General features: G+C 38.1%; 1 non-coding gene across 1 annotated transcript; it reads right to left on the bottom strand.

Annotated features, from left to right (window-relative positions):
* Window positions 1-209: 209 nt before the first annotated feature.
* On the bottom strand, window positions 210-316 carry LOC132496534 (U6 spliceosomal RNA). Its single transcript, XR_009533435.1, has one exon. It is a non-coding gene; the product is annotated as a U6 spliceosomal RNA (small nuclear RNA).
* Window positions 317-9684: the final 9368 nt, after the last annotated feature.

The following is a 9684-nucleotide window of genomic DNA, read 5'->3' as shown; positions in this document are numbered from 1 at the left end:
CTATTTATATAAAATTCTATAAAATGCAAATGTGACAGAAAGCAGATCTGTGGTTGCCTGAAGATAGGGAAGATGGGGGTGAAAGGAAAGGTTACAAAGAGGAAACTTTTTGAGATGGTGACTATTTTTATAATCTTGACTGTGGCAATAGTTTCACAGGTGTATGCCAAAACTCATCAAACTATAACTTTTTTTATCATCATTATTTTTTAAATATAGAACACTTCACGAATTTATGTGTCATCCTTGCACAGGGGCCATGCTAATCTCCTCTGTATCGTTCCAATTTGAGTTTATGTGCTGCTGAAGCGAGCACAAACTATAAATTTAAAAATGCACAGTTTATCGTATATCAGTATACTTCAATTGGCTGTTAAAAGAAATAATGCCACCTTTCACTCTCAAAAATATTTCAGTTTGAATGTTGGTAATATTCTATTTCTTAGTCTGGATTTTATAGATGTTTTTATAAGATCTTAATTGGAGTATAATTGCTTTACAATGTTGTGTTAGTTTCCGCTATATAACAAAGTGAATCAACTATATGTATACATATATCCCCATATCCCCTCCCTCTTGCACCTCCCTCCCACTCTCCCTATCCCACCTGTCTAGGTGGTCATAGAAAACTGAGCTAATCTCCCTATGCGATGTAGCTGCTTCCCACTAGCTATCTATTTTACATTTCATAGTGTATATATGTCATTGATATTCTCTCACTTCATCCCAGCTTACCCTTCCCCATCCCTATGTCCTCAAGTCCATTCTCTACGTCTGCGTCTTTATTCCTGTCCTGCCCCTAGGTTTGTCAGGACTTTTTTTTTTTTTTTTTAGATTCCATATATATGTGTTAACATATGGTATTTGTTTTTCTCTTTCTGACTTACTTCACTCCATATGACAGACTCTGCGTTCATCCACCTCACTACAAATAGTTCAATTTCATTTCTTTTTATGGCTGAGTAACAATCCATTGTATATATGTGCCACATCTTCTTTATCCATTCATCTGTCAATGGACACTTATGTTGCTTCCATGTCCTGGCTATTTTAAATAGAGCTGCAATGAACATTGTGGTACATGACTTTTTTGAATTATGGTTTTCTCAGGGTATATGCCCAGTACTGGGATTGCTGGGTCATATGGTAGTTCTATTTTTAGTTTTTAAAGGAATCTCCATGCTGTTCTCCATGGTGACTGTATCAATTTACACTCCCACCAACGGTGCAAGAGGGTTCCTTTTTCTCCACACCTTCTTCAACATTTATTGTTTGTAGATTTTTTGATGATGGCCATTCTGACTGGTGTGAGGTGATACCTCTTTGTAATTTTGATTTGTATTTCTCTAATGATTAATGATGTTGAGCATCCTTTCATGTGTTTGTTGGCAATGTGTATATCTTCTTTGGAGAAATGTTTATTTAGGTCTTCTGCCCATTTTTGGATTGGGTTGTTTGTTTTTTTGATATTGAGCTCCATGGGCTGTTTGTATATTTTGGAGATTAATCCTTTGTCAGTTGCTTCATTTGAAAATGTTTTCTCCCATTCTGAGGGTTGTCTTTTCATCTTGTTTATGGTTTCCTTTGCTGTGTAAAAGCTTTTAAGTTTCATTAGGTCCCATTTGTTTATTTTTGTTTTTATTTCCATTTCTCTAGGAGGTGGGTCAAAAAGGATCTTGCTTGATTTATGTCACACAGTGTTCTGCCTATGTTTTCCTCTAAGAGTTTGATAGTTTCTGGCCTTACATTTAGGTCTTTAATCCATTTTGAGCTTATTTTTGTCTACAGTGTTAGAGAGTATTCTAATTTTATTCCTTCACATGTAGCTGTCCAGTTTTCCCAGCACCACTTATTGAAGAGGCTGTCTTTTCTCCATTGTATATTCTTGCTTCCTTTGTCAAAGATAAGGTGACAATATGTGCGTGGGTTTATCTCTGGGCTTTCTATCCTGTTCCATTGATCTATATTTCTCTTTTTGTGGCAGTACCATACTATCTTGATTACTGTAGCTTTGTAGTATAATCTGAAGTCAGGGAGTCTGATTCCTCCAGCTCCGTTTTTTCCCCTGAAGACTGCTTTGGCTATTCGGGGTCTTTTGTGTCTCCATACAAATTTTAAGACTTTTTGTTCTAGTTCTGTAAAAAATGCCATTGGTAATTTGATAGGGATTACATTGAATGTGTAGATTGCTTTGGGTAGTATAGTCATTTTCACAATATTGATTCTTCCAATCCAAGAACATGGTATATCTCTCCGTCTGTTTTTATCCTCTTTAATTTCTTTCATCAGTGTCCTATAGTTTTCTGCATACAGGTCTTTTGTCTCCTTAGGTAGGTTTATTCCTAAGTATTTTTTTCTTTTAGTTGCAATGGTAAATAGGAGTGTTTCCTTAATTTCTCTTTCAGATTTTTCATCAGTAGTGTATAGGAATGGAAGACATTTCTGTACATTAATTTTGTATCCTGCTACTTTACCAAATTCATTGATTAGCTCTAGTAGTTTTCTGGTAGCATCTTTAGGATTCTCCACGTGTAGCATCATGTCATCTGCAAACAGTGACAGTTTTACTTCTTTTCCTATTTGGATTCCTTTTATTTCTTTTTCTTCTCTGATTGCTGTGGCTAAAACTTCCAAAACTATGTTGAATAATAGTGGTGAGAGTGGGCAACCTTGTCTTGTTCCTGATCTTAGAGGAAATGGTTTCAGTTTTTCTCCATTGAGAATAATATTGGCATTGGGTTTGTCATATATGACCTTTATTATGTTGGGGTAGGTTCCCTCTATTCCTACTTCAGGAGAGTTTTTATCATACATAGGTGTTGACTTTTGTTGAAAGCTTTTTCTGCATCTATTGAGATTATCATATTGTTTTTATCCTTCAATTTGTTAATATGGTGTATCACATTGACTGATTTGCGTATATTGAAGAATCCTTGCATCCCTGGGATTAATCCCACTTGATCAGGGTGTATGATCCTTTTAATGTGTTGTTGGATTCTGTTTGCTAGTATTTTTTTTTTTTTTTTTTTTTTTTTTTTTGCAGTACGCACGCCTCTCACTGCTGTGGCTTCTCCCGTTGCAGAGCACAGGCTCCGAACGCACAGCCTCAGCGACCATGGCTCACGGGCCTAGCCGCTCTGCGGCATGTGGGATCTTCCCGGACCGGGGCACAAACCCGTGTCCCCTGTGTCGGCAGGCAGACTCTCAACCACTGTGCCACCAGGGAAGCCTTTGATTATGCATTTTGAACTATGGATGCTTTGTTTTTCTGCCCTCTTCTTGTAAAAAACAAAACAAATATTGGCTTTTTAAAAAAGTCTATGCACCACCAGGGAAGCCCTGTTTGCTAGTATTTTGTTGAGGATTTTTGCATCTATGATCATCAGTGATATTGGCCTATAGTTTTCTTTTTTTTTTGTGACATCTTTGTCTGCTTTTGGTATCAGGGTGATGGTGGCCTCATAGAATGAGTTTGGGAGTGTTCCTCCCTCTGCTATATTTTGGAAGAGTTTGAGAAGGATAAGTGTTAGCTCTTCTCTAAATGTTTGATAAAATTTGCCTGTGAAGCCATCTGGTCCTGGACTTTTGTTTGTTGGAAGATTTTTAATCACAGTTTCAATTTCAGTGCTTGTGATTGGTCTGTTTATATTTTCTATTTCTTCCTGGTTCAGTCTTGGAAGATTGTGCTTTTCTAAGAATTTGTCCATTTCTTCCAGGTTGTCCATTTTATTGGCATATAGTTGCTTGTAGTAATCTCTCATGATCCTTTGTATTTCTGCAGTGTCAGTTGTTACTTCTCCTTTTTCATTTCTAATTCCGTTGATTTCAGTCTTCTCCCTTTTTTTCTTGATGTGTCTGGCTAATGGTTTATCAATTTTGTTTACCTTCTCAAACAACCAGCTTCTGGTTTTATTGATCTTTGCTATTGTTTCTTTCCTTTCTTTTTCATTTATTTCTTTTTTTCCAACATCTTTACTGGAGTATAATTGCTTCTTAATGTTGTGTTAGTTTCTGCTGTAGAACAAAGTGAATCAGCTATACATATACATATATCCCCATATCTCCTCCCTCTTCCATCTCCCTCCCACCCTCCCTATCCCACCCCTCTAGGTGGTCACAAAGCACTGAGCTGATCTCCCTGTGCTATGCGGCTGCTTCCCACTAGCTGTCTATTTTACACTGGTAGTGTATATATGTCAGTGCTACTCTCTCACTTTGTCCCAGCTTACCCTCCCCCACCATGTCCTCAAGTTTCATTTATTTCTGATCTGATCTTTATGAGTTCTTTCCTTCTGCTAACTTAGGGGTCTTTTTGTTCTTCTTTCTCTAATTGCTTTAAGTATAAGGTTAGGTTGTTTATTTGAGATTTTTCTTGTTTCTTGAGGTAGGATTGTATTGCTATAAACTTCCCTCTTAGAACTTCTTTTGCTGCATCCCATAGGTTTTGGGTCATCATGTTTTCATTGTCATTTGTTTCTAGGTATTTTTTGATTTCCTCTTTGATTTCTTCAGTTATCTCTCGGTTATTTAGTAGCATGTTTTTTAGCCTCAATGTGTTTGTATTTCTTACAGTTTTTTTCCCTGTAATTGGTATCTAGTCTCATAGCATTATGGTTGGAAAAGATACTTGATACGATTTCAGTTTTCTTAAATTTACCAACGCTTGATTTGTGACCCAAGATATGGTCTATCCTGGAGAATGTTCCATGAGCACTTGAGAAGAATGTGTATTCTGTTGTTTTTGGATGGAATGTCCTATAAATATCAATTACGTCCATCTTGTTTAATATGTCATTTAAAGCTTGTGTTTCTTTATTTATTTTCAGTTTGGATGATCTGTCCATTGGTGAAAGTGGGGTGTTAAAGTCCCCTACTATTATTGTGTTACTGTCAATTTCCCCTTTTATGGCTGTTAGCATTAGCCTTACATATTGAGGTGCTCATATGTTGGGTGCATAAATATTTACAATTGTTATATCTTCTTGGATCGATCCCTTGATCATTATGTAGTGTCCTTCTTTGTCTCTTGTAATAGTCTTTATTTTAAGTCTATTTTGTCTGATATGAGAATTGCTACTCAAGCTCTCTTTTGATTTCCATTTGTATGGAATATCTTTTTCGATCCCCTCACTTTCAGTCTGTATGTGTCCCTAGGTCTGAAGTGGGTCTCTTGTAGACAGCGTATATATGGGTCTTTTTTTTTGTATCCATTCAGCCAGTCTATGTCTTTTGGTTGGAGCATTTAATCTATTTACATTTAAGGTAATTATCGATATGTATGTTCCTATTACCATTTTCTTAATTGTTTTGGGTTTGTTTTTGGAGGTCTTTTCCTTCTCTTGTGTTTCCTGCCTAGAGAAGTTCCTTTAGCATTTGCTGTAAAGCTGGTTTGGTGATGTTGAATTCTCTTAACTTTTGCTTGTCTGTAAAGGTTTTAATTTCTCTGTCAAATCTGAATGAGATCCTTGCTGGATAGAGTAATCTTTGCTGTAGGTTTTTACCTTTCATCACTTTAAATATGTCCTGCCACTCCCTTCTGGCTTGCAGAGTTTCTGCCAAAATATCAGCTGTTAGCTTTATGAGGATTCCCTTGTATGGTATTTGTTGCTTTTCCCTTGCTGCTTTTAATATTTTTTCTTTATGTTTAATTTTTTTTTTTTCGGTAAGCGGACCTCTCACTGTTGTGGCCTCTCCCGTTGCGGAGCACAGGCTCCAGATGCGCAGGCTCAGCAGCCATGGCTCACAGGCCCAGCCACTCCGCGGCACATGGGATCTTCCCAGACCGGGGCACAAACCCGTGTCCCCTGCATCGGCAGGCAGACTCTCAACCACTGCGCCACCAGGGAAGCCCCTTTGTGTTTAATTTTTGATAGTTTGATTAATATGTGTCTTGGTATGTTTCTCCTTGGGTTTATCTTGTATGGTACTCTCTGCACTTCCTGGACTTGATTGACTATTTCCTTTCCCATGTTAGGGAAGTTTTCGACTATAATCTCTTCAAATATTTTCTCAGCCCCTTTCTTTTTTTTTTTTTTTTTTTTTTTTTTTTAGATAGTACATGTTTATTCACACATTAAGCTAAGAAAAATTCTTGCATGAAATAACTTACAACACCTCTCACCTTCTCCTTAGATTCTTTTTTTTCCACATATTTATTGTAGTATAATTGCTTCACAATGGTGTGTTAGTTTCTGCTGTATAACAAAGTGAATCAGCTATACATATATCCACATATTCCCTCCCTCTTGCGTCTCCTACCCCCCCTCCCTATCCCACCTCTCTAGGTGGTCCCAAAGCACCGAGCTGATCTCCCTGTGCTATGCAGCTGCTTTCCACTAGCTATCTATTTTACATTTGGTATTATATATAAGTCCATGCCACTCTCTCACTTTGTCCCAGCTTACCCTTCCCCCTCCCCATGTCCTCAAGTCCATTCTCCACGTCAGACCCTTTCTTCTTCTCTTCTTCTTCTGAGACCCCTATAATTCGAATATTGGCACATTTAATGTTGTCCCAGAGGTCTCTGAGACTGCCCTCAAGTTTTTCATTCTTTTTTATTTATTCTGCTCTGTGGTAGTTATTTCCACTCTTTTGTCTTCCAGGTCACTTATCCATTCTTCTGCCTCAGTTACTCTACTATTGGTTCCTTCTAGAGAATTTTTAATTTCATTTATTGTGTAGTTCATCCTTGTTTGTTTGCATTTAGTTCTTCAAGTTCCTTGTTAAACATTTCTTGTATTTTCTCCATTCTATTTCCAAGATTTTGAATCATCTTTACTATCATTACTCTAAGTTCTTTTTCAGGTAGACTGCCTATTTCTTCTTCATTTGTTTCCTCTAGTGAGTTTTTACCTTGCTCCTTCATCTGTTGCATATTTCTCTGTGTTCTCATTTTCTTTAACTTACTGTATTTGGGGTCTCCTTTTCGCAGGTTCGTAGTTTCTTTTTTCTTTTGGTGTCTGCCCCCAGTGGGTGAGGTTGGTTTAGTGGCTTGTGTAGGCTTCCTGGTGGAGGGGACTGGTGCCTGTGTTCTGGTGGGTGGGGCTGGATCTTGTCTTTCTGGTGGGCAGGGCCACATCCAGTGGTGTGTTTTGTGGTGTCTTTGAACTTAGTATGATTTTAGGCAGCCTCTCTGCTAGTGGGTTGGGTTGTGTTCCTGTCTTCCTAGTTATTTGGCACAGGGTTTCCAGCACTGGGGCTTGCTGGCCGTTGGGTGGAGCTGGGTCTTAGTGTTGAGATGGAGATCTTTGGGAGAGCTCTCGCCAATTGATATTATGTGGGGCCAGGGGGTCTCTGGTGGTCCAGTGTCCTGAACTCATGTCTCCCACCTCAGAGGCTCAGACCTGACACCAGGCCAGAGCACCAAGACCCTGTCAGCCACATGGCTTTAAACTTCCTTCCTTGTGAGCCCCCGGAGGCGAAGTTGATTTGCCAACCAAGTTCCCTCTTCTCCATTCTCTGGCCATTGACTCAGGCATGTGCTGTTAGTATCTCAGCCTAGGTTTCCTTGATGGCAGTGGGAATCCAACAGGGAAAGAACCTTCCCCGCTGAGGCAGGGGGCTTCGGCTGGGCTAGGACCCAAGGGGAGGCGTCCATACAACCAATTCAGGAATGCCACCTCTCACCATGGCTCTCGGCCCTTCTCTCCTCCTTCCCCTCCAATTTTATAGATTTTAAATCTGGTTATTGTTTTCATAGATTTATTCAGTTTTTGAAAAATCCATTTATGATATGTACACTTTTCTGTGTATATGTTAAACTTCAACCAAAACTTCCTCGCAAAGGACCTGAAAGAATTTCTGAGGGCAACATGCAGAAAGTGTCCCAGTTGGACAATAAATTATAGGCTATTCTTTGTGTTTTTATTTTTTCTACTTTAGAGAATAGAAAACTAAGATTTGGAAACACCTTGTAAAAAGCCACAAAAATAGTAAATATTTCAGTGGAGACTTCAGACAGGTTTTTCTTTCCTGAAAAATCTAGGTGCTTTCCTGTGCTTTTCCACCCAGTAAATGAACTGGCTTATCTTTAACAAAGGTTTGTTATGTTAAAAAATAACAAGCCTTATTCCTTTATACATTTATATCATAATTCATGATTACATTAGATTCCTTCAGAGCTAAAGAATAATATTCATTTCAATATTTATAGCAAATTTTGGAACACAGAGCAACTGACCCCTTCTCAGTTAGTACAACAGTCTGGTAGCAATATGGTCTTTGGGAAAATCAACTGTAATAAAAAAGGATTTTAAGGAAACAAAAGACCTCCCACTAGTGGAGAATGTAATTCTGATCATAGGATGAAATGACCAGTAGAGAAAATAATATATTCATCAGCCTTTTGAGATACAGTGAACACTTAAGAAAAAACTCCATGCATTGATGTGGATTTTTATGTATTTTGGTGGCAGCAACTCAGTGTATAAATCTTTTCTCTTGGAAGATCTTTGATTACCCCGGTTTAAAAAAAAAAAAAAGGGAAAAAGAAACAAGTCTTCAACGTTAAATAGCAATTTAGTTTAGAAATTGATTAATATGATAAAATAATTAAACTGACTTAAGGAATATGGCTTATAGCATTTTAATATACACTCCCCAAAGATTGTTATATTAGTATGATGCTTTGCATACAGTAGGCCCTCAAAGTGGAGCAGACTAATTTTAGTTCATAGCCAGTTTAGGGAAAGGATAGGGAAGGAGGAGGTGGTAAGGCAGACAGGGAAGAGGAGGGAAAATTTAGGTGCAGTAGAGCAAGAGGCAGCAGAAGAAATGCTCTGTAGGTTCTAAGATAAATCATTTCCAGTGATCTCTAGCTGTTACTTGAGGCTTTGGGCTCCTAATTATAGAAGATTTTATTGGTTGCCTACTCAATATCTATTTCTCTGCACACGTGTGCTAAAACCATGACTCTGATTTTGTTCAAATAGCCACTCTCCTCCATGTGGCCACATACTAGTGAGAGGCTGGCCATATCCCAGCCCCAGAAGGTAAATCCTAATTGCTCTATGGCATTCTTATTTTACTTGCCATTGTTTTAGAAAGGACACATGACCCAGTCAGAAATGAGAAATCTGCTAGAAGCCTCTAGGAAAGGCTTTCTTACTCTTAAACAAGACACAAGAAAGACAGCTTCCTCATCTTTAGTTGGGCAATATTATATCTAGGTGTGATTCCCAGAGCTGCTTCAGCTACTTTCCTATCATGAGATAAGCATGTAGAAAAAGTTGATACCTTGAAGGAGGCAGAACTGAAAACTGGAAATTACCTAGGTCCTTAAGTGGTGTCATTAAGCCACTAATTTACCCATCCTTGGGGTTGCTACTAACCAGCCAAGTGATCTAGGCCTGAGTCTCCTTAACTATAAAATGAGAAAGATGATTTTTTGATTTGATCCATCTGGGACCCTTCAGCTCCATCATCATTCCATGCTTCTTGCAATCCATAAACCATGGCAGTGAAGTTACTGAGCACTTCTTACTGGTGAAAATATATAACCTGGAAAATGAAAACATCAGTGAATTCTAATATAATTTTCAGTGTAATTTTTAGGAACATGAGTTTTAAAAGTTGCCTAGGGCCAAGCTATTAAAAGATGTCCAGGCATTTCAAATATCAAAAGCTGATATGTGCCCAGTGTTGATATAATGTGAGAAATAATTGGTAAGAAATTTGAGTAAGTGC

The sequence above is a fragment of the Mesoplodon densirostris genome, chromosome 9 (genome assembly GCF_025265405.1).
Source record: "Mesoplodon densirostris isolate mMesDen1 chromosome 9, mMesDen1 primary haplotype, whole genome shotgun sequence".
In the NCBI taxonomy this organism is placed as follows: Eukaryota; Metazoa; Chordata; class Mammalia; order Artiodactyla; family Ziphiidae; genus Mesoplodon; species Mesoplodon densirostris.
This window is presented reverse-complemented; position numbering and strand designations above follow the sequence as displayed.